Consider the following 27,439-nt stretch of genomic DNA (forward strand, 5'->3'; position numbering starts at 1 on the left):
CGCTGCAAGAGACGACATCCCTTGGAGGATACCTTTCAAGAAGATTTTGTGCTATTGTGAGAACACCACATTTTGTATACATATCAATCAAACCACCACCAAGCATGAAATCGTACTCCCAACAAACGTTGACTAGCGATCATATCGTGAATTCTAATATCTATGGCTGTGTACGTCATTGCATCTGCTGACCCGCATGCCTTCTAGATTCTTGTGTAGGCGTAGTTGATTGCATTTGGATAGAGACCCTTCTTGAGATCTGTTTTGCACAACCTGTAATCAATCCATTTCAAGAGGCGACATTCAGGAAACGAAACTCCTCAAGCACTTTTTCTGCCCGTATCAGCCTCTTGCGTGGAGCTACATGCCTTCATGCATGTGTACGGGATTGCATCTGGAGAGAGGCCCTCGCTTCGCATTTGTTGAAAACAAAATAGAGCTTGTTGGCCCTGCCCTTGTGGAGCAAATCATGCAATCAGCACATTCTAAGAGTCGACACTCAGGACACGAAGCTCCTCCAGCACTTGCGTAAAGCCACATGCCTTGAATGAATTTGAAGAGATATACTTGCTTTGCGTTCGCTGAAAACAACCTACAGCTTTCCCGTAGTACATTTGGCATACATATCGACCAAGGCCTTGCCAAGCACGGAAATTTTTTGCAACAGCCCTTGACTAACAATTTCAGAGTTCATTTTTAAGCCCATATCCGCATCTTGCGTATAACCACATGCATTAAAGATGCACGCTTATGTGATTGCATCTTGAGAGAGGCCCTCGCTTTGCATCCAATGAAGACAGCCAAGAGCTTTCTGGCCCTGCTCTTATTGCGACATCCCGCAATCAATGCTGACATTCCATATAGGAAGCTCCTGAAGCAATTTTTGTGCTCTCTCAAGCGCACCACATTTGGCATACATATCGACCAAGAGAGTGCCCACATAGCTGATAAACGTTAAAAAAAAGGATAGTCACATGGACGCTCGCCATGCTCTCGTTGTGCACATTCTGGAATCATTGCGTTCATTGGAAGTGGTGGCATTCCGGACAGGGAGCTCCTCAAGCACTTAGTGCTTTCTCAAGCGCATCACATTTGACATACATATTGACCAAGGCAGTAATAAGCACAACATCTTTTTTCAAGAGTCTTCGACTGATTGTGAATTTTTCTGCCAACATCAGCATCTTGAGTAGAGGCACATGCCTTCAAGAGGCATGTGTAGGTGATTGCACCCGGAGAGAGGCCCTCACTTCGCATCTGCTGAAAATAGCTTAGAGCTTTCTAGCCCTGCTCTCGTTGAGTACATCCTGCAAACAATGCATTCCAAGAGGCGACGTTCTGGATAGGAAGCTTCTCAAGCACTTTTTGTGCTTTCTCAAGCGCACCACATTTGACATACATATCGACCAAGACAGTGCCAAGCATGACTTCTATTTTCAATAGCCTCTGATTAGCAATATAATTGTGAATTTCTGTGCCTTGCCAGCGCCTTCAAGATGCATGCGTAGAGCGACATGCCTTCAGCATCCTGCATAGGTGATTGCATCTGGAGAGAGACCCTCGCTTTGCTTCTGCTGAGTGGCACACATATCGACAAAGACAAAGCTAGGCACAGCTTATTTTTTCAATAGCCTCTGAATAACAATATAATTGTGAATTTCCGTGCCCATATCAGCACCTTGCGCAGAACCACATGCTTTCAAGATGCATGTGTAGAGCCACATGCCTTCACCATGTTGCACAAGTGATTGTAGTTGGAGAAGAGTTTTCTGCCCTGCTGCAATCAGTGCATTCCAAGAGTCCACGGTGCTCTGAAGTCACTGCATGAAAAGCAAGGCATCGATAAAAAAAGATGCATGCGTAGGTGATTGCATCTGGAGAGAGCCCTTCACTACGCTATGTGCCGCTGCTCTAAAATTACTGCGTGAAAGCGAGACGTCGATAAAAAAGATGAGCAAAGGAACGGTCATGTGCCACGTGGGAGGACAAGAAGCCAGATTTTTGCAATGCACATCTGGTCACCTTTGCAGGATCAATGACACCAGCCTCCAATAAGTTCTCATATTTGTCAGTCATAGCATTGTAAAGAACCTTCTCAATAACAACAGCACCTTCAGTCCCTGCGTTATCTGCAATCAAAGCAGCGGGAGCTGATAGAGCCTTTTGCACAATATCAGCATCGAGCTTCTCTTCAGGATCTACAATTGTGTCCTTGATACCAGGGACCAAGGCAGAAAGGTGAACGAAGGTGCCCCTCCACCCGGAACAATATATGCCCTCTTCAATTGCAGCAAAAGTAGCATTCTTTGCATCTTCAATTCTGAGTTTCTTATCTTCCAGCTCAGCCTCTGTGGCTGCTCCCACCTTGATGACAGCAACTCCACCAGAGAGCTTTGATACTCTCTCTGACAACTTTTCTTGGTCATATACAAAGTCGGCTTCTGCAAGTTCTTTCTTGATTTGAGCAATGCGAGCTTGGATTTCATCCTTGGTGGCTGCATCGACTATAATGGTCGTTGAGTTGTTGGTCATTGTCACCTTCCGGGCAATCCCCAGCTACTCAACAGTAACACTTTCAGGCTTCAAGCCAAGATCACTGGCTATGAACTCAGCACCAGTGACGATGGCAATGTCCTGCAATAAGGCTTTTCGTCTCTCACCAAATCCTGGTGCTTTGAGAGTAGCCACTTTCACGATTCCTCTAATCTTATTCACCACCAGAGTTGCTAAAGCTTCTCCTGATACATCCTCAGCAACTATCACCAAAGGAGCATTCAGCTATGAAACTTTCTCTAGAACTCATAGAATGTCTTTGATGGTGGCTAATTTCTGATCAGTGACAAGGATTCTTGCATTATCAAATTCCACAATGAGCTTTTCCTGGTTAGTCACGAATTGAGGGGAGATATACCCCTTGTCGATCTCCATTCCTTCTTCGACTGTGATTGTCGTCTCAAAGGACGATGATGATTCAATTGACAACACACCATCTGGACCAACGTTGTCGATGGCATCAGCAATCATGGTACCTATGGCAACATCATTTCCGGAAGAAATAGTCGCCGCAGCTTTGATATCATCACGGCCCTTGACAGGTCGAGATTTCTGTCAACAGAGAGAGGGAGAGGGAGAGAGAGAAGAAGAAGAAGAAGGAGAGTATTTTAACGTCGTAGAGAGACGGATTTTCTGTCAACGCAGGAGAGCAGGAGAGAGAGAGAGAGAGAGAGAGAGAGAGAGAGAGAGAGAGAGCGACTGCAAAAGCCGCTATTTTTAGCTCAGCCACCTTTTTTAAGAGCTTTACAGGCCCATGTTTTTAGCTTTTGAGCGAGATTAGCGGGAGCCATGTGGGCAGTTGAGGGGCCAAGGAGAGGAAAACGGACACTATGCTAACGAAGTAACAAGGTGAGAGATCACGGAGGCCTCCAGCATGATGAATGAATGGGGAGTGGCTATGTCAAAGGTGGTCAGAAGATAACATAATGTATGTCGCGGAGTGATCGGTCCAGTACATGTAGCTAGATCTTGATTCATATTCGAAGATTGCAGAGCTCGCTCAAATTTGATCTAAAGAAGATCCGTAGATAGTTGTAACAATTTTTACCAACTATCAGATGTTATATTTGTTTAGGAAAGAGGAAAGCTTGTAGTAGGAAGTATTAGGAACTTTAATGCCAATGTTGAAGTCACCCAAGATAATGATTGGAATTTTCATAGTGTGTTGTTGAAGCAATGTTTTTAATGCGTCTATTAAATTTGTTAGCCGTGTTGAAGGTGAGTTGTAAAGGGAAACTATTTTGATGGTTATGTTGTTTGTGAACTTGATCATTGTATGCAACATCTCAATTCCTAGACGAAAAAAATTCCCATGGTCAAAGTGGATTAGTGTTTTTTGGTGAAGAATTGAAACACTTAGTTTTGCATTAAATTGGTGTTGTAGAAAGCCTGGTATTGGACGCGGTATTGTTTTTGTTAGTTTGTCTCTTGCAAACAAAGTACATGTGATGTCATTAGGATGGAATTTGTTGTAATCTTTCTTATGTGTTTATTGAAGGACACAATGTTGAGAGATTGAATTATGATATGTGTGTTTGAGTAAGCTTCTAATGACTTTTGAGTGGAGATCCATTTAGCTTGTGCTTTTACGTGATCTAGTTCTTCTAATACAGGTTGGTCGACCTTGATATGGAAAGGTTGTATTCTTTTGAGCAGGTAAAGATTAGTTGGGTCTCGAACGCGTGACAATGTTGTGTCTGTGAGACCATGTGTTCTTATGTGTTCAAGATTGAAAGTTAGTGTTTGCAATGTAAGACCCTGGGAACAATGAATTGTTCGACCACTAGCTGGTTGCAATGGGAATTGGTATCTGGAGATGATGTTCAAGTAGCTTTTCCCGACTTGGAATTCACGAACGACTCGTTCTACTGGGGTCCATTCTTTGTTAATGTTCGATGAATACAATGCTTCATTTTCATAGCGTTTTCTCTTTCCAATGAGAGAGTTGGAGAAATGAACCCAATTTATTGTTTTTTTGCTTGTTTTTGTAAAGTTTTTGTACTCCCCTTCTGCTCCGTTAACCAATCCATCAAGAATATCCAAGTTCCCTGGGCATAACTCGACAACAATGCATGCTTTTAGGCTGAGTGTGGAATGCAATCCTCCAGCGGATTTGGGATCTGCAAGAATGCTAATTGTTTTGTTGCATGAGTTATTTCTTTTGTCAATAGCGATGAAAGTTTGTGGCGTTCCCTCCATTTGATTGAAAACGACAAGATTATGAGCGTCCTTTTCTTTGTTGGAGTAAAATAAATGAGAAACTTGATGGTTGATTGGAATAGGTCTATAGTAGTTGTTGTTAAGATATTCCAAATCCTCAGAAGTATGTTGTGCAACTCGAAGTCCATTAAGAATATCTATGAATGTTGGATCATTTTGTTGCATTGTTAGTGTAAGTTCGTAGCATTGTGGATGAGTGTGCCAATATGATGGGGAAATTACTTCTAAAAGCGTATGTTTTTGCGCGAAGATCCAGGTATCCTTAACAGGGCTTGCCTGACATAGATCACCAGAAAGAACGACATCCAACCCACTGAACGGTTTATCGTGAATGCGCTTGATTGCTCGCAAACGAGCGTCGGCCATGGAGAACACGCTTGAACCTATCAAGGAGACCTCATCAAAAACTACAAGTCTTAAGTCTTTATAAAGGAGAGAAAGCACATTCAACTTTTCGACACTCAATCTTGTTTGTGTAGAAGTAATTAGAGGCAAGTGAAGTGCTGACTGGATTGTGGTGCCACCAATATTAAAAGCTGCTTCCTGTGTATGCCATTAGCAATGATGTTGGAGATTCTGGATTTGGTGCGCTTCTATGGTTGTAAAATCATTGTAATGCTTCTACTAACAATAGTAATGTGAATGTTTTTCTTGTTCCTGCACCTCCTGTGAGAAAGAGGTGTATTTGTTTGTTGGGTTGAATTCGTTTTTTCAACATTATGTCGTCAAATATGTGTCATTGTTGGTCATTTAATTTGTCAATGGCTGCATGGAAGTCATAATTTTTCATGGAGGTGTACTTGAAATGTTGCAAGTGGAAAGTGTTTTTAGAGTGCATATGAATGTACAACTCATTAAGAATGTCTGCATCATGCGAGGCATGTGAGTCGTTGTTGGTTGTACTAGTTGTGGTTGGGAGGAAATGTAGTGCATTTGGTTTTTTTCTATTAGGCTTGGGTCTTTATTGAACTTGAGTTCATTTGATTTTATGGCTTGTATATATTCATTATACACATCACTCCATGTACAGGATTCTGTCAAATGTTGGTCTTCATTATTGGTTCAAGGAAGGTATAACAAGCATTGTTCTATAGTGGTCTTCTGGGTTTTTAAGAATGTTATATTTCACGAATCTTATGATCTTAGCTTTGCGCAATGGTTTGTAAGTCGTTCTGTCTTGTTTAATTGTTGATGCATATTCAGCCAAGCATAGATGATGGAGACTTTGTGGTCTTTCAGCATATTTATCAATAATGTTTTGGAAGAATATGTTTGTGTCAGATGAGTGTAGTTTTTGTAGACATGCTTTCCTTTTGAGAACTAATGCACGTTGATAAGGAGGGTTAGTACTTATGTATAGAAAGTCATGAGTTATAGTATGGAGTGGTAACGATAGCGCTATGTAAGATGCTTGTTGTGCACTAATTTGTTGTGTGTTGAGAATAGTATTGCCGACCTTACGTAGCCGCTCAATTGTTGTTGCGTTGTTGGCCACACAAATATTAAATTGAGATTTTATTGATGTTATCAATGTGTTGTCGCTTTTTGTCATGTATGATGTGCAATAACTTATTGCACCATGTGCGTTCAAAACGAATTGAATATCAGTGTTTGCGTCCCATAGTGTTGCAATTGTGGGGTTGAAATTGTTTGTATAAATGTCCTTCATATTTCATTTCAAGAAGATTGTTGTTGTGGATAGTGAGTTTGTTATTGCCAAAGTATATTCTTCGAATGTCAAATGCAAGCTTTGTAGCCATTCCTCAAAGGAAATGCTAGTTTCAGTGGGAAGTGTATCGACGCTATTCTGAATGCATTTAAAAGTTTTCTTGCTTCTCATTTGGTTGTCGTAGTCATTGGTAGTTGGTCAGAGAATGATTGTGAATGGCATGGGGAACCTTGGGAAAGCAAAGCGACAGGATTTGCCTTTCTTGAGGCAAGTTTTTCTATGACGTTGCGTTTGTATTGCACAAAGGTCTGATGGAAGCTTGGAGCTGTATGTACTTATGTACCTGTTTACGAATGCCACAATAGCATCATCTGTGTCATGTTCGAATATAGGAGCTGTATGTACTTATGTACCTGTTTACGAATGCCACAATAGCATCATCTGTGTCATGTTCGAATATAGGAGCTTGTTCAACCCATAAAAGACCATGATCATGTTGGCTGCCACGGCTTTGGAACTCTGTCACGAAGAAATAATCAAGAATTTTTCCGCATAATTTGCTATCGTTAAGTAGTATTCTTTTCATGGCTGTGAAACGGTTAAGGTAGAAGCGAGCTGTTGTTATTGGATCTGCTCGCACCAAACGTCTACGGAAGGAGCTATCGCTTTCATCGCTATCTTATTTAAGCGGCACTATTTGTTCCAAGGCATCAACAAGTTTTTTCCAACATTTTTCAGTTGAAGAAAATGTCACAAAGAAAGTTGGTGGCCCTAGTTGTTGAATCATGCCAAAAAAAATTTATAAATTTTTCTTTGTAATCTTGCAAGGTACGAAGCACTTCGAAGTCTCTATATCCTAGTTGTGATGAGACTACTTTTTCTATGTTTGTGTCCTGATAAACATGTCCAGTAGACAAGGTTCCTCCCTCAAGTTTTGCTTTGCGTAGGCGTATCCAAAGGGAGGATAGTATTTTTTGTGTCATGATTTTCACTGATTTGAAAAATAAATTTTTGATGTTGAGGGAAAAACGTCTATCTTTGTGCATGAGCTCCCATTTGGCTATTGTTTGGTAATTTTTAGATACGTGTTGGTGGTATTTTCTAGGCTCTCCAAAGAAGATCGTAGGAAAACTAAGCTCCTCACAGAACATATCAACAAATAAATCAAGTGGATTGTTCCCCTCTGATGGTGCGACATACAAAATTTTATTGTTGTAATCAACAACTTGCTCAGCAGTAGTGATGATGTGCACGAGCATATCAGTGTCAATAGCTTCCTCGTTCTCCATCTCATACGTGTTTGTGTCTAGGGGAAGTGATGAGTGTGAGATTTCTTGAAAGTGTGCAAGCCATTTATCATTTATGGTTATGTTTTCGTTCTTATACAAAGAGGTATCAAGAAGAGCGTGTGTGGTCTTTAGTGTCAGCAACGGTCTAACAAGGCCAGATAAGTAGCAATGTGTATACTCGAGCTTGCATTTGAGCCCTATCAAGACTGAAGCCTCATCTTGGATAAATCGAGGAAGAAATTGTTGTGTTTTTTTTATATTTACAAGGACATTGGCGACACTCCCTCGCAAACCATATTGGCCATCATAAGTTAGTTCTCAAATCTTTGCAAACGGTATGCGAATGGAAACCAAGCGTGCTTCGACATTGTTCAGTTGCAGGACTGGTAGCAGAGGGTTGTTAAAGCCCAATGTATGCAAGCTCTCAAACGGCAGCTTAGATTTGTTTGATTTGCATTTGCATGCACGACAACAGAATAGAGAGAAGCATCTTTTTTGTTTTCCACCTCCAACATGTAAGCACAGTGGAGGAGTGAAATGCGTGACTTGCAAGCGGAAAAACAACCGGCCACACTTTTCGCATGGATATGTAGATGTGTCATTAAGCCTCTTTAGGAATTTGTTTACAATCTTGTTTTTTTGTTGTGGATAGATGGAAGGATGTTGCTGCAATGAGGAAACTCTGTCAGCTTTATATGCCTTAGTCGCTTCAGTTTTGTTGTAATTGCATAGTGTGTATGGACACAAAGTGGTTCCTTTTCAATAAATAGATTTGCGATTTGAGTAGCTGGTTTATGCATGTTCTCTCTCCACAAGTGGGTTAATGCATCACACTCTCCAATTGTCCAATGGACAAGTTTACGACGTGATTGCAAAGTCGTGAAAGCATAATAGATTAAGCCAATAATAGATCCATCTATAATTAGAAGTCCATTTTTGAACCGTTCAATTGATTTTCCAACTACTTGTTTTTTGTTGTGTCCACTTGTAGCATTGTGAAGGATTACGATAAGTGTTTTTTTGAATTTGTGAGCGAAAATATTGATGACTTCCATTGTGAGACTCATTGATGTTTTATAAGTATCGTATAGAGCATGCAATTGTGTAGCTCTTTCACTTAATGACTCTAGCTGTGATCCAAAGAAGAATGAAGCTGAAGAGTGTGTGATAAAATTCGTTAAGTGGTTCTCAAACAAGCATTGTTGTATTATAAGTCTAAATGATTCAAAGCTTAACTTTGTTTGCAATACACTATGGAGTGCTAGAAACAATTGTTGATTAAGAGGATGTGTTTGCATAAATAACATGTCAATGTCTATTTGGAAATACTGAAACCAGTAGGATTTTCCATTATAGAGAGAGGAAGAGGGTAGTGTTCATTGTTTTGCATATAATTGATAGATAGAGAGAGGAATTGAGGAGTACACACACACACACACACACACACAGCTTGTGTGTTGCTTTACAAGAAATGGACAGAGAGAGAGAGAGAGAGAGAAGAAGAATGTGTGCGTGTGTGTGTGTGTGAGAGAGAGAGACAGAGAGAGAAGAGAAATACAAAAATGTTTTGAGTTCTCAATTCGCGGAAAAAGTGAACAATACTTATAAGCATAACCACAATACTTTGAACCACAACCAAAAGTGTGCAAAAGCACGTTACAAAGAAGTAGAGGATGGAAGCATTGGTTTTGTTTGAGGATATTTTTGGAACAAGCAAGCAAAGTAATGGGTAGCTAATAATGAAAGGCAAACATTCACAAGACTAAGATTCAGTTTGATACGCACCACGTGGCCACTCGCATTGATTTTGAAACGGCCAAAGCGTGAGGTTGTTGCCAAGGTATCTCTTGCCTCAGAAACGGACTCATCGTAAATTTGGTTGAAGGTTCTATCCAATACAAGCACTAAATCGACTGCTGCACCAATAACTTGCACATCAAGAAGCTTTTTGTCTTTTGTTGAAATACGTGCTTCCAGCTTTGGTGTTGTGATTATTGTGGTGTTGTTATTGCAAGATCCACAATAAAGTGCCTGCCTAAGTCTATACACTTTTGTGGATTTACAATTTGAACAATGCTTCTCAAGCAGCACACTATTGAACTTGACGAATCGGAGGGTGCCAACAACCTGGACAAGGTAACTATGTAAGAAAATGAGAGAAGTCACTTCTAATATATCACTATATGCTATATGAGTGCACCTCACGATTGTAGCCCAAATTTTTGATTTGAGCCTAAAAGACGGCAACAAGCTCCTCTCTGAGGCGTGCACTACAAACAGGCACTAGAATTGTAACATCAAGTATTGACAAGGTATTGGCCTTGGCAAGGAATGCACCGATGTTTCTTGCAACGCACATTACAGGGCCATCAACAACCATTTCTTGAAGCAATTGTTGGCAATCATCTTTGTGAGAGTTCACAAGACTCGGCTACAAGAAAAGATTAAATATGGGAACAAAATAAAAAAGAGCATCAATATATCATGGAAGATTTCAAATGTATAATAAAAGACTAGAAAACAATAAGCAAGATAGGTCAGTCCTTACAAATTCCCTATCTGATGGGAGAGGACCATCTGCAACCAGAAGGTCACCAACAGACCCACCAAATCTTGACAGCGAGTTGTGCTTTTGTAAAATAACAAAAGCAAGTATGCTCAATTGAGAACGTCCACTCGAAGATTGTTGTGCACGTCTCTCGTCAAGAAATGCACATATCTTGCAATCAGGGGCGAATGTAAGAGACACTGGGAAAGGTTCCGCTGTGCTTACAGTAGTAGTAGCATCGATGTACAAGGAATACAGTGCTAACCCCCCATCATTTGACAACTGGGCTGTCAATGTGAACAAAGTCACCGAGGGTGGAGCTTGTCGACGTAGAGCTCTATGTATGGATCATTGATCACCACCATAATAGTGTCGGTGCATTCTTCATCAACCAAGTCGAGCTTCAAGTAACGGTTGTATTTCAGTTGGTCAAGACCAACCTTTGTAGGTCCCATATAGATTCAATATCTGGCCCTCAATACAGAATCGTGGGCTTGAGTCAGAGATATCAGCGATCAAGAATGGTGGGAGAAGACTTTGAGGAAATGGAACAATGCTAAGATCAATAGGCTTCCTATCTAGTTGAGATGATTCACCCAATCCATACAAGCCAGAAGGTTGAACAGAAGGCTCAATTTCAATCGGACTCGGATCGTTGGCATTGTTAAGAGGTATGTCCTCAATAGGGTTTGGGAGAATTGTTGCTGGGAGTGGCAAGGGAGGCTCAATAGACAAAGGCTCAATATCAAGAGGTGTTGGCTTGTTTAGCACATGGGATAGAACAACTATTTCAACATATGCTTCCTTCTTAATATTAATGGGCTCCACCACGGGTTGCTTGCCTACATAATCCAAAAGATAGCAACAAAAACAAACAACTCTATGAGTTGATAAAATCGCTCTCAAATAGTCATGCTTTTCCAATAATGAATGCTCACATGCGGAGTTCACCAGGTCGTTCAAATGAACAGTGTGCGTGCAATAGGCTTGTGAGGCCTATGAAGCTCCTGCTTCGATCTTTTGTGAGGCGCTGATGATGTGCAAGCAATTGGGGGCGCGTCGGAACGTTTACCGCTTGAGATAGGAGTACCTTCTGCCAACCTTCGAAGCTCTTTAGAAAATTAATTATGAGCACCTAACACCTTCCATATATAATGAAAAGTTTAATAATGATAGGTAGAAACACAAGCAGTCATTTGTCACACGAGTTGTTCAAGGAGACAACCTTGCCGTATAACTACTCCTTGTATATCAAAGCACCTAGAAGGCAAAGAGGCGCTTTCAATTATAGGAAGGTGGTAATCATATGAGAGTAGAAAATGTTGTTGTGATACAAGTCTATATATGTCTGTGTGTGTTGTAGAGAGAGAGAGAGAGAGAGAGAGAGAGAGAGAGAGAGAGAGAGAGAGAGAGAGAGAGAGAGAGATATTCAATGATTATGCGGCGAGAATGACGAGATATTAAGCACCGTAGATGACATGACACAAGACAAGATAATAATTCTTATCCTCATATATTACATAGATAGCTTAGTTATGATGGAAGGAAGTTCGACACAAAATATGACGACCACAAGTCCATAGATGGCCTATTGAAAGAAGAGCATGTTGACCAAGTATGATAACTCAAGATTGGCCTACCAATTGGCTTCTTAAAATCTAGCAAACTTAAGAAACGCTTGTATGTATTTGCAATATGGAGAAGAGGGCATGGACCTAGAACATTGATCTTTGAACTACATATTAGAAGGATTGTAGCCGTGCAAGCCTATGTTCACGGAGAGAAGCCACAATGCGGGGACGCGAAAGGAATCCTAGGTGTGTCGCACAACGCACATGCATATGAAATGATCAAGCCATTTCAACCTTTGAACCATATAGTAGAAGGATTGTAGCCGTGTAAGTCTATGTTCATGGAGAGAAGGCACAATGCGGAGATGCGAAAGAAAGCCTAGGTGTGTCACACAACGCACATGCATATGAAATGGTCAACCCATTTCGACTCTGTTTGGTCGAGGTGAGTCGAGAACCACATAGTAGAAGAATTGTAGCCGTGCAAGCCTATGTTCATGGAGAGAAGGCAAATGCGAAAGAAAGCCTAGGTGTGTCGCACAACGCATATACATATGAAATGGTCAAGCCATTTCGACTCTATTTGGTCGATGTGAGTCGAATTCGAGGTGCTGTTGCTTTTTTGCTGGCGTTGGTGTAGCTAAAGTCGGTCTGAGCTAGCAGATGGTCAATGCCAGGCAAAGGCAGCATGTGAGTGCAGTGCAAAAGGCTAGGGCAGGTACAAAAGCCCTAGGCAGCCCAAGGATAGCGGAGGTGTATATTCAAAATGGTTTTTTAGGCCAAAGGTGTGCTGCAAAGAGCCAAGCAGGTTGGTGGCCTTCTGTGTCCGAGGTGTGGGTTTTATGTGCTAGAGTGTGGTCTTCAGTGTGCTTTCCAAGCTGGTCCAGACGGCTCGTCAAACGAAGCCCCGATGCTCAAGATATTGCAGTTTAAAGTTGAAGTGTGTAGCAGATTCTCGACGGAAAGGGCAGCTAGGGACAGGTGGCCCGGGCTGATGTCAGTGTATATGTGTGTAGTGCTCGAGTGGTGGAGCATGCCTGTCTTCTCGGAATGCGAATCAGAGCTCTAGATAGCAAGATATGGCCAGTTGAAGATTTTCCAGGGGCCGGGTCTGTGCCCACTTGGCCGCATTGGAGGATGTGCCATTTGGCAGTTTTTGGGCCTCGCCAAGGTTCTAGAGAGTAGCATGCATCATGCGGTTCAAGAAGAAGTTGACGGCTCGTGACTCTAAGCCCTGAGCATCGAATTACAGTGTGGAGAAAAAACGGAACATTGGGCAGTTGAATGCTTGCAGATGCATTTCCCGTTTTTTGGCGGCCTCGGACGGCGGACTCAGGAAAGTCAAAGTGCGGGAAGGGTTGCATGGCACTGGACATACATGGTAAAGTTTCGGCATGGCTTCACGACACGGGGTTCCGATCAAGGAGCAGATTATAGAGGCTGGGAGAAGAAGGCTAGAAAAGAGGTTTTTTTATAGAAATATGTTTGGAGTTTTTTTTGGAGCTTATGGCCATGAGCCCTGGGAATGCCACGTGGCCGGGCGTATGAGCCCACATGCAGAAGATGGAGTGACGGGCGCGCAGTATATATGCTGGGGCGTGGCCCCTTTGGAGAGTACACAAGAGAAGGAGCTTGGAGCTCCGTGAAGTGGTGGCTATGGCGTGAGCGCCACCGGCGCTGCGCAGGCGGAAATTCGGCCGGTTTTGGCGAGCAAGGCGGTGACGCGGCGGCGCGCGCCCGGAGTGGCGGTGGAGTCCGGCAGTTGGAGGTGGTGACGTGGCAGCCCCAGTGGGGGGATGGTCCCGCGGCCAAAGTTTTGAGGAGGAGGAGGAGGAGGAGGGCAATAGCGACATCGCTATTGCCCCCCCCCCCCCCCCCCCCCCCCCCCGCGTGTAAGGAAAAAGTCCCACAGCAGCAGGGAAAGCGAGTCAGAGTGAGAGAATGAGATAAATAACCGTGCAAAAGTGTCTAAAAGAGCCCGCCATGTGTTGGAAAGAGGCCAAACATGCTAAAAATGGGTGCTCCCCCTCTATAAAGGAGTCTTTTTTATCATTTTAAGGGGCTTTTTGTCGCCTCGTGAGGCTTGGGAGCCATAGGGAAAAGAGCCAAGAGTGATTTTTGTCTGCAGAGGGCCGAGAGGGCGCCTCCCCCTATGTATTTTGTGAAGCCGAGTGCGGCTATAGTGTTTTTTTGAGCAAGGAGTGAGTTCCCCCCATTGAAAACGGGCATTTCTTGTCGTGCTATCTCCTCCCCCCCCCTCTTTCTCCTGCTCTGTTCTGTTGCACGTGATGCCGGGTGTGTGATGGCGTGTGCGCCCCCCCGATGGGTGTGTGTGCAAAGAGAGAGAGAGAGAGAGAGAGAGAGAGAGAGAGAGAGAGAGAGAGAGAGAGAGAGAGAGAGAGAGAGAGAGAGAGAGAGAGAGAGAGAGAGAGAGAGAGAGAGTGGTATGTGTGCAAGGGTAGGCGATGATTGCATGCCGTTTTGTGGGTGCGGGTTGATTGGTGGTCTATTTGAGTGCGTGTGCGCTGCGGCGCGTCAAGTTGTGTTTGATCGTGTGTGCGATAGTGTGAATTCGGTGAGTCGAAGGTGCTCACCAAGTGGATTGGGGTGCTGTGTGTGCCCTGAGCTATAGAGAGGCCCTTTTGTTTGTGTCGGGCGTGTTCCCCCATTCCCCCTCTCCAGCGTCACGATGGGCCAAGATACAACACGAAAAGTGCAAAGGAGAGAGAAGTCAAATCGACAATACTAAAATGGATTCGAGCCTAGGCAGAGATTGTCGCACTAATGAGCTTCCAAATTTCCGCTCCTAGCTATGGCGATAAAGTCATCACATAGAAAGAGGTCTATCCAATCTCAGAATCTATATGTATTGCAAGAATTCTAGCACGTATTTCTATTTTCTTCGCTTGGAATGCTCCTTGACATGTTTAAGCAATGAGCATAGCAATTGACATAGCTACTTCGAGGGTTATGAAAGCTAGATATAGAAAAACCAAGAACAGCTTGGTGGAATGCAAGAAAAAAGCCAAGTACGCAAGGACTCAATAACAGGAAAAGACGACAAGAAGAGAATCCGCGCCAAGCAACCATCACATTTCCATACAATAATCAAAGTAAGCATGATTAGACAATAATATCGAACAATCTTGCAATGAGTAACACATTCATAATGCCAATCAACAATATATTCGATGATACAAATTCTTAAAGAGTTTGGCCAAGCAAAAACAGTAAGTAGAACAAGACAAAAATCTTCAATAGGTCTCACCACCTTCAAAATCCATGCTGTCAGCACCATTAGAATCTCCACTGCTTACGTACAATTCTCGGCCTTCAGGAGCAAAAGAACTCCCACTGTTTTGTTTGGAAGCCATTGCCAAGCAAAGTAATTTTAGTACAAAGTATTTTCACACAGTTCTTCAAATACACAAAGGCACAACAATGCCTGCTTTTATACAATTTCACAAGAGGTCTTCAAAAGTGACGTTCAATTCAACTTCAGCAAAGCCATTTGTTTATTGTAGGCTGAAAGAGCACGTTTTGCCATGGCAGTGAACTCGCATCACTTAAATACAATGTAGCGTGGAAAAGAAAGCCTTGCCATGACGCATTCAATGCCTTGTAAGGCGCAACAGGGATTGCCATCAGCCTTGTAAGGCGCAGCAGGGCGATACGCTGCCTGCGGGAGGAAATTGTGTAGCACGCGAGCACGTTGCATTTTGGCACGCCTTCCATATGGGGCATGCGCTGCAGCCCTCCCCTCTTCCAGGTGCTGCAGGCATCCCCTCTTCCAGGTGCATGCGCTGCAGAGATTGGTCTTCCACGCGGTACAGAGGTCCGCTCAGCCCGAAAAGACACTACATGCCAAAAAAACCTAAACTTCATTGAAGGCTCTTGGCCACGTGCCACGCATCTTGACCCTAAAAAACGGATGGCCAAAAAATGCCCGTTTTCTCCACCAGGCCCCTATGGCCTCTGTTACGGGGATTCCCGAGACACTCAAGATGAACACCTTCACCATGAGGCCAAGGGTCCGTAACTTAGAGCTCACTCGCTGGGAGGCTCACATCCTCTAACTTGAGTCCCTTTTGGTGGCTCGTTGATGGGCTCGTCCAGAAAACGACCCGAGATCACGTCTAGCTTGACGCGCGCAGGAGCCTTGGTGGCACCGCGCGGAGTTCAAGTTTAGTTGAGTGGGGAAGCGTCTTTATGTTCAAGTTGAGCGAACGAGACCATTCGGGCCTTGAGCGCATATTTGAGAGGTCTCCTTGGAACTCCCTCAGGCCACTTTGGGCTATCTTGGAAAATTGCCGAAATGGACCCCGGACCGCCTTGGGTCGGGGTGGGCTAAACCTGCCAGCAGCCCGTCGGTTAAGAACGAGGAGCGCCACGGGCGCGCGTTCATGAATGTACATGGCTGATCTCGAAGAGGAAGACGAGGTCTCCGCGTGGAGTACCTAAACGTCCAATTCGGACATACCGTCCGCGTGTAGCGTCGAGCCGACGCTCACCGAAAAGAACCGACTATGAATCTGCCGCAGCCTTCGTCTGCGAACGAGGAGCGCGTCGGGCGCGCGTTCGTGAATGTGCATAGATGAGCTTGTAGAGGAAGTCAAGACCTCCGCGTGGAGTCCTTGAACGTCCAAAATGGATCACCTGTCCGCATGAGGCGCCTTGCCGACGCTCGCCGAAAGAGACCCGCCGACTATGAGCCGACGGCCCCGAAACTGGGTCATGGAGTCCCCGTGCGTGGCGGACTCCCCCGATTACCTCCATGTGATGAAATGGAGGGGGACACTCCCGTTACCGGGCGCTCTCAACCCCCATACGCGTCCGCGGAACCCAGACGGTGTGGTGAGGAGAAAATGTAGGTCAGGACTATGTCCCATCGTCCGTCGTCCCCATTCCGGGTCCATCGCGCGTCCCCGCGGCCCGTGCCACGGTTGGCCGAGATCGGGTGGTCACCGTCCCACCGTCACCCCGGGAGCTCCGAATCAACCGGAGCCCAACATACACCCCCCCCTTAGAAAACTCTCGTCACGAGAGTAGCATTGTTAGGGCTGGAATCTCCCTGGTTAATGCTTTGGAGGGTGTAGAGCTACGTGCGTCTACGAAATCCAAAATGGGCTGCATGAGTGGTCTTACCGATGAGGCAGTGTCTAACTCAAACAGCCGTGCTTGCTGAATGCAGAAAAGCTGTGGGTGCCAAGTCCGCTTGGCACTTTTGCTGGGGCTTGAATGATAAGTGTATGTACACTGGGGGGCATAGACCAAGTGACTGCGTGATCTATGCCGAGGAACCTGTCTGTTCCGGATATTTTACCTGTAGCTGCAGTGACGATGCAGCTCTCGTCTTTGTGTGTGTGAATCAAGTCGCATTGATCCCCACTGCTTCTTGGAAGCTGATTTGTCTGACTTCGTGCTGATTCCTTCCTGGATGGCGACGAAGGTGAGCTTACCTGCTCGATGAAGTAAGGTACGTTGCAAAAGGTACCTTTTAGGCTTATTGAGCACCGGTCCGTCCCTTGACCAAAAAGATGAAGCCTAGCTGATAGCTTCCTTGGCATACAAACCAAGGTTTTCCTGAGACTGCCGGAGGGACAATCCCATTGATACCTTGAAGCTTTGGCATACTTCAGGACTCGCTTGAACCTGAAAGTTCGGATGTGAGTCTTGCAAACTTGAGGGCAAGACTTGAAGTAGGTAACTCGTAGAGAAGAAGATTGGCCGATCCGCTTCTGTTCCTTGTTATCTGCTTGAAGCTTGTCGCTTGATTGAGCCTGAGCGCTCACATATATCTGTGTAGTTCTGGAAGAACTTCGACTTGTTCTTAACAAACCTGCCTTCGTTGGCCGACGAAAACAAACCTGAGAATCACTCATCATGGGTCTTCGTGTTTTCCCTTGTTTAGATCCGCTGCGATCTGGATAAAGGGTTGAAGCTCGGTTGGAAGAAAGAGGTTTGATGGTGGGGGCTCTTCCTCTTGAGCCCGATGTGGTCGCACCACATTCCTTTTCTTGTGTGCCCTTTGAGGCTCCATCTTGAGCCGAATGTTGGGCTTGGATGCATGTGTACCTGTTGAGGCTCCTGTCTGAGCTGAATGTAGGTGTACTCCTCGTGGTACCTGTATGGCTCCTTGTGAGCCTGATGTAGGCATATCTGCTTGTTTACCTTGGAGGGGCTCCTGTCTGAGCCCGAATGTAGGTGTCTTTGCTTGAGGGTCTATGCCACCGTCGGGGTGGGCATAGCCTTGATTGCCTTCTTCTGTCGAAGATGTGCCCACTCTGATTGGGCTGATGTTGGCTTGCGTGTATGAGCAGTGCTATCTCGTAGACCGTCACTGCGGGAGGCATCACTCAACCTCCGGCCTTCTTGAGAGGGGGCCTTCCTCATGTGGCCCTTGCCTTGAGCCGTCTTTGTGGGGGGCTATCCCCGAATCTGTGTGCAAAGGAAAAAGATGCATGGCCCGCCCGCTCGCAGGCCTCCAGCTTCGCTGTGGTGCTCGGTCCACCACTTCAGGGTCATCCGGCTTCGAGGGTTGGCTCGGTCCACCACTTCTGGGTCATCCGGCTTCGATGGTTGGTGCGTGGTCTGCCCACTTCAGGGTCCCCGGCTTCGCTGTTTGGTTTGGTGCGCGGTCCACCCGAGTCGAAATCGGGTCCCCGGCTTCACTGATGCTAATGGGCTCTTACATAGCCAGATGGTCTGCAGGCGCATGTCCTGCTTGTGAAGATCCTGTCTCTTTGTGCGTCGAAGGGGCTCTCATGGTAGCCTGATAGTCCGCAGGCACTCGGTCCTGCTTGTGAAGGGCTGCTTATGTTGGTTGCTGCTTGCGTCTGATTGAGTTGGGGTGTTTTGCCTCGAGGGGGCTCAACCTCTCTCGGGTGTTTTGCCGAAGCCTCGGGCTCAACCGCTGATGATTGGGGCTAGGATCCGGTCTGCTTGCCTTCACCTGCCGATTGAATTCTCCTCAGGAGGTGCTCTCGACCTCATGCTGATGTAGCTCGGCCTTACCTTGCCGGCTTGTCTTTGCCTTTGATGAGGAGGGCCTTCTGTGGCTCCTACCTCGCTGCTGGTTGGAGGGGGCTATCTAGCCTGACCTCGAGAGAGTCCCACTGGACTACATGCTGGGGGTGACATCTCGTTGTCCCCTCACGGTGAAGAAGCCTTGGCTCTACTCCTTTGCTCTGACTGCGCCGAAGCAGGCCTTGGTCATCTTAAGATAAACTCTGGTTGGTGGCTGGCTGCTTTGTGTTGTCTTACATCAAGTCACCGCGTCTCTGAACTGCGCCCAACACAATCCAGGAGATACTTAGAAGGATGAGCAACCCCGTCCCATCCCGGGTGCTTTATAGCTCGCGGCTTCATTGTGTCCTTTGTCGGTTGATACATTTTGTGGTAGCATCCTTGTACCTGTGCCTACTTCCTCTGAAGTGGCCTCAAGCCAGTCCTTAGGTTCCCGCCCCAAATCTGCATGAGGGTGGAGTATTCCTAACACGCCCTCCATCCACGGCGCTATGGTTCCAATTTCTCACGGGGGCTTGCCCAGGTGATTCTGGTGAGAGCTACACTTAGCTCCGCTGCTATGATGGCTAGGTTCCCAGGCCTTGGCCGCTGAACTGCTTTGCTTTTCTTTCCACTTGTGATGTCTTGAGCTGGAGATGCCGTCCAAGCTTGATTGCTATTTGGGCTCAAAGCCCTTGTAGACAACTGCACTTGCCGTCGATGTTCATGTCAAGGATCACACTCCCTGTACGTCTTCATTCCCTGTACCCTTTAGCTCGATGATGCTGGGTTTGCATATTTTGAACGAGGGACAGCCTGTCACGCTGCCCGTGACCCTGCCACAGGGGTCTAAGTGCATATGCTGCATTCTCAAGTTGAGCCACTGCCACTGTGACTCTGAGCTTGTGCCACACAGGCTTGAAGTGCCAATGCTAAGTCACCTCGCTGCCCTTGTTGACAACCGAGGCTGTATCTGAATGAGTCGGTCCCTTACCTTGGGCCGCTCTGCCAAGCCTTACCAATACCCGGTCGAAGCTTAATGCTTGATGGTCACGATTGACTCCGGGTCCGCTTACCTCTTCACAAGGTGCTGGTCAACTCCTGACGAGGCTGACTGATGAGAAGCTGCATATCTTGAGGGCCAATCCCACTGGAGGCCGATTGTAGGTGAAAGCTGAGGGGGAACACTTAGCGTTGTGTCCCCGCGGCTGCCCAATGACTGGCCGCTGCTTTGTTCTTGATTGCTGCTTGGTTAGCATGGAGGGTCTCTTCACCTAGAGCCCCTGCCGAAGAAAATTTGGAGCCGACGTATCCTGACGACTCGAAATACCCCTGCTGGGCATATCTTCTGTGTATTCCTTGAGCCACGGTTGGGCATCGGCCGCCGGGCTTCCCACATTCCATTGGAGTCGCTTTACTTTGCAACCCAGGTCACATTCCTGGTGACCCAGTGCGTTTGCATCGCTGGTTCGCACATCTGTGATCTTCTTGGCAGTAGATTTTGCGTACGTTGCTTTTGTTGTCCCGCCGTTGGAAATCGCGGGTTTAGCTCTGATACCAAGTGTTACGGGGACTCCCGAGACACTCAAGATGAACACCTTCACCATGAGGCCAAGGGTCCGTAACTTAGAGCTCACTCGCTGGGAGGCTCACATCCTCTGACTTGAGTCCCTTTTGGTGGCTCGTTGATGGGCTCATCCAGAAAACGACCCGAGATCACGTCTAGCTTGACGCGCGCGGGAGCCTTGGTGGCACCGCGCGGAGTTCAAGTTTAGTTGAGTGCGGAAGCGTCTTTATGTTCAAGTTGAGCGAACGAGACCATTCGGGCCTTGAGCGCATATCTGAGAGGTCTCCTTGGAACTCCCTCAGGCCACTTTGGGCTATCTTGGAAAATTGCCGAAATGGACCCCGGACCGCCTTGGGTCGGGGTGGGCTGAACCTGCCAGCAGCCCGTCGGTTAAGAACGAGGAGCGCCACGGGCGCGCGTTCATGAATGTACATGGCTGATCTCGAAGAGGAAGACGAGGTCTCCGCGTGGAGTACCTAAACGTCCAATTCGGACATACCGTCCGCGTGTAGCGTCGAGCCGACGCTCACCGAAAAGAACCGACTATGAATCTGCCGCAGCCTTCGTCTGCGAACGAGGAGCGCGTCGGGCGCGCGTTCGTGAATGTGCATAGATGAGCTTGTAGAGGAAGTCAAGACCTCCGCGTGGAGTACTTGAACGTCCAAAACGGATCACCTGTCCGCATGAGGCGCCTTGCCGACGCTCGCCGAAAGAGACCCGCCGACTATGAGCCGACGGCCCCGAAACTGGGTCATGGAGTCCCCGTGCGTGGCGGACTCCCCCGATTACCTCCATGTGATGAAATGGAGGGGGACACTCCCGTTACCGGGCGCTCTCAACCCCCATACGCGTCCGCGGAACCCAGACGGTGTGGTGAGGAGAAAATGTAGGTCAGGACTATGTCCCATCGTCCGTCGTCCCCATTCCGGGTCCATCGCGCATCCCCGCGGCTCGTGCCACGGTTGGCCGAGATCGGGTGGTCACCGTCCCACCGTCACCCCGGGAGCTCCGAATCAACCGGAGCCCAACAGCCAAGACGGGAGTACCCAGGAGGAAAAGGGGTGCAACCTGTGCCTGGGGACAAGGGCCTGCTGACATAGAGCCTGAAGGGGGACACAAGAAGGGCAACCAATCGAGGAAGGAGCTCGGAGAGAGCTTGTAGCTATGATGATGCGAAAAGAGTATGCGATGAAGGGGGGCTTCCCGAGCGAGTAGAGAGTGGCAGCTAGAGCTTCCAGGAAGGAGGAGCCAAGGGACTGGTTGCAGGCTGCCAAGAAGAAGGACAGGGAAGCCGAGGGCCATGTTGAGGAGACAGCCTCAAAAGAGGGGCATTGAAGAGGGGAAAAGGGGAGCCGAGGAGTGGAATTCAAGGGGGCTTGTGTAGAGGAGGGGAGTAGGGCCAGGAACAAAGGAGTTCATTGGTCGGGCCTAGACATGACACTACAGGTCAGGCACTGGCTATAGGTATGATGTGAGCCTAGAGGAAAGGAGTGCGCCAGGCGAGGGTTGCAAGATGCAGACCGTGCAGAGGGAAACAGAGAGCAAATGAGGGCTACATCAGCAGGACAAGAACCAATAGGTAGTGGAGCCGGCAGGAGGGCAATTGGAGGGGGCACCGCCTAAGGGGGGGGTGTAACTAGAGGGCTGCAGAGCACATGGGAGGAAAGTGGGAGTTGAGGAGAGGAGCTTGAGGGGGCCAGTGGTTGGAGGAAACAAGAGCACTTGAAGAGCATACAAAGGCAGTCAACAAGGAACGGGTTGCTACACAGGAAGTGTCGAAGGCTACAGACTGCAACCTAGTAGAAGAGGGCCGCCAAGCCAAAAAAAAAGGGAGGCTTTTGGTGAAGGAAGTTTCACGCGGGGAAGCTCGGGAGGCAACCGAGCATGTGAAGGTGATGGTGCTATGTAGAGATGAGGAGACAAACATGTGGGAAAGGGTAGTGAATCCGGTTTTTTATATGAAGCGAGGGTTGCCGAGGGCGCCAATTAGGATGTTCTTGGATTTCCATAGCGTTTTTTGTTCTCATCCTCTTTACCTTGATTCTGTAATATTGATTTAGAGCAAGGAGCAAAGTTAGATGTGCCATGGTGAGAAGTGATTGGGTTCTTAAAATAGGAGAGGAATTTAAAAATTGAGAGAGACAAAGTGAAGAAAGCAATGGCGTAGAGCTTCGGCCTGGCCCTGCCCCCTCGCAGCTTGTAGGTGATTGTGTCTGAAGAGTGGCCCTCGCTTCGCATCTCCTGAAAACAGCGTAGAGCTTCCCAGCCCTACCCCTGGATAGAAACCTCTCTCTCTCTCTCTCTCTCTCTCTCTCTCTCTCTCTCTCGTGCAATAGGAGATGCAAGGGCAAGGTAGGCGGGCTCACATACGAAGAAGAAGGCTGGTTGACTCTAAAGCGGGCGAGATTTGGGTTGGGGGGGGGGGGGGGTATCTCTTGGGTAATCAAAGGTTTTTATCCTTTTGCGACCCAATAGTAGGAGTATGTCTGGTCCATTTTGAACAAATGGTTAAAATGGGAAATCTAGAGACGATGCTTTCTAGATGGCAGTAAGGGAAGCATGAAGAAGAGGCTCGCAATGTTGTCTCTCTGGAAACCCAACGGGTAGTTCTCTCTGTGTCTCGAACCCTCTCGCATGATCTCTCTCTCTCTCTCTCTCTCTCTCTCTTTGGAAATTAGTATGGCGGTAGACGGCTAGTTGTTGACCTCCCTCTCTATAAAGAGTCCTCTAGTAGTGCAATACAAAGAGTACTATGGCTGCAGGAGCTGTGTCGTCAGCTGGGGGGGGAGGATGGAATAGGCATCTCTCTCTCTCTCTCCCTCTCGCCTAGACCAGGGAGACATGTAGAAGGGTTTGGGGAGGGGAGAGCAAAGCGATGCAGCAAGGGAGGAGGAGGGTTGAGCCCGGGCAAGGACTGGGCGAAGTGGGAGTGTGGGGCTCTTCGAATGCTAAGCCTGGCTATCTTATTGTAGTGATAGTGAGAACCACGAACATAAATGTCATATCGTGGGACGAAGTCGATTCGACTAGTGCATGGAGGCTACGAGAGGGTTTCAACCTCTCGTAGCCTCCATGGAGGCTACGAAAGGGTTTCAACCTCTCGAAAAACACACTCAATCCTTGTCTCACCCAAATCTACACTCTATTGCACGTTAGGCAGCAGAAGCTATCTACGACACCGCAAACAAATCTCAATGGTTGTAACGGAAATGGCCTATGAACTTTGACAATATTGAAATTAACAGAATTAGAGTGAGCATTGCTTCAAGGAAAAAAGTCCCTTGGCCAAGGTGATCCTCCGGATTCTCCTAGAATCAGGGATGAGGAGATTGGGTGACTACTTTGAGAACATAGAGGGTGAACTCAATTAGCGATAGCAACATAACCATAGTACTCAATTAACTTGGCATGAACAATACTTTTGAAAGAGAAAGAGTTTAGAGGACTTGACAATAGTTGAGGACCGGATTTATATGGAGCCGGTCCCCCCTCCAATAGGCTTTTGTATTATAGATTCTTTCATCAAGAGAGACTTGGTAGAATACAATCTTTGGGTTCCTTGTGACCTAGGTGATGCAATGAAGATGGAAAGCTTCATGCATCATGAGCATAACATAAACTTTGTAGAAAGCATTAACCATCCCTGGCCTCATTCCCAAGGCCTCAAATACCTTCAAAGGTGGAGAGAGCTAGCGGGGAATGAGGGTAGGGAAGAGGAAGAAGAAACATTCATGGAAGAAAGAAATAGTTCCTCACTTATCATCACTCTTCTTGCTTAGCATACATAATAGCATAGTAATGAAGATGGAGAAGATGGCAAGCTTAAGCATTGGAGCATGGCTCTTGGTTGGATTTGCATTCCATAGCCAAGAGTGTTGGTGTAGGCTCTCAACTTCTCAACAAGCTTGGAGAAGGAGATGGAGCTCTTGCACTTTGCACTTCACACAATGAGAGAGAGAGAGAGAGTGTGTGTGTGCACGTGTGTGTGGGAGAGTATACCCCCCAAGCTAGCCCCCTCCTTGCTTTGGTCAACCCCCTCTCTTCGCTCATGATGGAAGCTCATTGGACCCCTTCAAGCCTGGCCAATCACATGTAGAGTACATATCAAGCAAGCATGCTAGCCTTGGGACAAGTGTCCGCCTTTGCCCTTCGAGAGAGAGGACTTGATAAATGCATAGACCATTAATTTAATCTACTAAATTATCATTGGACCCCTTGAGAGGCCCAAACAATTAGGCTTTAGGCACACCATGAAGGAAACATGAAGAGGAACTTGACAAGTTTCCTAGTTGCTTTCTTTAGACAAGTCTTGACTTGTGTGAGGGTGTGTGTTCTCTCTCTAGCTCCTACAATAGGGCTCTCCCCCCCTTGTGTAGGGATGTGCTTTTACATTTTGAACACCTTAACCCCTCAATCACCTTAGTCATGGAGCACCTTAGCACCTTAGTCATTAAGCACCTCAAGCACCTTAGTCAGCAAGCACGACAAGCATCTCAAGCTTGGGCTAGGTTCCCACCTCAAGCACTGCCTAAGGTCAAGGGACTTTTAACACTAACCTTTGGAGGTCTTTAATGATGCTAACCCTAAGGTCTTTAAGCTCCATTAGCTAGCCTTGCTCTTTGACATACCATCTCTTATTTGGACCCCTTTACCATTGGCCCCGTGTTGAGATAGATCGGTAAGCACATGTCTATATTCTACCCTCGTTCCCGTTTATTCTCCCACATTAAATGATCAGTTAAATATGAGAAAATCATTTGGGTTGGTTAGATATGTTAGGAATTGGATCGTGCTAGCTATGGTGGATGAAAGAGAATCATAGCGTCAATGTGTGAGTGTGTGTGTAAGCAAGGTTATCACTCAAGTGAATTAGGTTCCAAGATAGAATTAGCTTGGACTCATAAACACAATCTTGAGTATTGACTTAGCTTAGCACAAGATCACCATAGACAAGCATGTAGTGCAAAATGGAGTTGTGTTTATTCATTCATGAAATGAGCTTTAAGTAGCTCTATAGCCTTGCTCCACAGCATGTCGGATAAATCCACTCTCTTCTCCTTGACTCACACTTTAGAACAAAGCTCATACTTTACAATCCTCCCCTTGAGGTTTGGACTAAGACAAGATACTGAAGATGCATGATCCACACAGGCTAACAAAATCCACATATGATGGTGATATCCACACAGGAAAATAAAGTCCACAAAGGATGGTGATATCCACACAGGATGATGGAATCCACATAGGAAAAAATCCTCCCCTACAAGTAGAGAGTCTGCATCTTCAAAATGGGGCTTCATAAAAGACAATGTTGCTCTCGTCTTCATCCTTTTTGTCTTCTACTATGTGAGCTGATCCTGTGTCAGGTCTCTTCCCTTCGTTGCTTCTGCTGTTGCTTCTACTGTTGCTGCTTTCTCCACTGCTACTACCTCCATTTGAGTAGCACCGAGAAGGAGGGTGTCCCTTCTTACCACATTTGTTGCAAGGTTTGTTTGTGTAGCAGTCTTTCGCTACATGTCCCATTCTTCCACATTCATAACATTTTCTTCCGTTTGTTGATGTCGATGGTGAATATCTTCCCCTTGAAGATGTTGCGAAAAAAACTCCTCCTGATGAGGTGAGTGAACCTCTTTGCTTTCTTTCTTCTGCTTGGACTGAGTTGATGACATCTTGAAATGGTGGCGCTGGTTCTTTTTCTTCAAGAATTGTGACTAAGTGGTCATAAGAAGGTGGAAGTGCACTTAATAGTATGGCCACTTTGTCATCTTTTGGTACTTCAACCTGGATGTAAGTGAGCTGCATGACAATGCTCTTAAGCCTATTCACTAGGCTAGCAATGTCCTCCCCTTCAATCATAGTAACTTTGTAAAGCTGTCTTTTAAGACTAACTTTGCTTCTTTTGGCCCTAGCTCCAAAATCACTTTCTAGGACATGCCAGGCACATGTCTATTGGATCGGCAGCAAGCTCGTGGGAATGATTGTTTGGTGAGCGCTTGAGGTCGGGGCTCTCGAGGGCGGGAGCAACGCGGGAAGGGGGGCCCAAGAGGGGCGGGGACCCAAAATCCCCCTTAAAAGGGGTTGAGCACACGGATAAGGCCAGTCGGGCAGGTGGCCAATCGAGCAGGCGCGTGCGGACAGTCGGCCGGTCGGCCAATCGGGTAGGCGCGAGCGGACAGGCGGCCAGTCGGGCAGAAAGGGACGGTCGCGATCGATCGGAGGTTTTTACTGCTTTGTGGCCGGCCGGGGTCCGTTCAGACCCGAAAATTCAATGCAAGACCCGAAAATTCAATGCAACGCGGTTGAGCACCTTGCTTAAGATCCGCCAGTGGGTGCCCCAAGTGTGGCCCGTCTTCAAAAAAGTGGTCAACTCCTAAAAATAGGAGGTTCCCACACAGTTTGTTGGCAAATTTTCCCCCTTAAGACAAAAAAAGGAGGAAGTTCCTCTTTGGCATTAAATGCACCACACACACATACACACATACAATTATGAACTGCTGCAGGGATTAGAGAGACTGAGAATGCACTTTGAGTGAAAAGTTGATTAAATGATTAAGTGCTCTAACGGAGCCGGATTTGAGCAAGGAGATAGACGGTAGAGAGCTCTTGCGACACGCTACGTACACACACCAATCGTAAATGCCAATTTTACTAAAACAAGGAGTAGATTTTGGATGCAAAATGCAAGTTCCTAATGGGAAATTAATGAACTTTAACGCTAATTAAGCTTCCAATAAGCCAGTGAGTAGTGGCTCAAGAGTCTTTAGCTCAAGAACATGCTCATACTAGCCAATGGAATACTAATTAGGCATGCATTATGCAATAAAGGAGCAAACCTAATGGATTTATCTAATGATGATCAATGAATGCTAATTGTACAAACATGCCAATGCATAATAGCAAGCCTAGCTAGCATACCCAAGCTCTAATACCAAATGTTAGGAATTGGATCGTGCTAGCTATGGTGGATGAAAGAGAAACATAGCGTCAATGTGTGAGTTTGTGTGTAATCAAGGTTAT

At 46.4% G+C, this 27,439-nt stretch overlaps 2 pseudogenes; both read right to left on the reverse strand.

Moving 5' to 3' along the window:
- Positions 1-1,917: 1,917 nt before the first annotated feature.
- LOC147424773 (ruBisCO large subunit-binding protein subunit alpha pseudogene) lies at positions 1,918-3,100 on the reverse strand (annotated as a pseudogene).
- Positions 3,101-3,969: 869 nt separating this feature from the next.
- On the reverse strand, positions 3,970-17,732 carry LOC147424774 (uncharacterized; annotated as a pseudogene).
- Between the last annotated feature and the right edge of the window lie 9,707 nt (positions 17,733-27,439).

The sequence above is a fragment of the Adiantum capillus-veneris genome, chromosome 25 (genome assembly GCF_014529385.1).
Source record: "Adiantum capillus-veneris isolate H3 chromosome 25, ASM1452938v2, whole genome shotgun sequence".
NCBI classification, from domain to species: Eukaryota; Viridiplantae; Streptophyta; class Polypodiopsida; order Polypodiales; family Pteridaceae; genus Adiantum; species Adiantum capillus-veneris.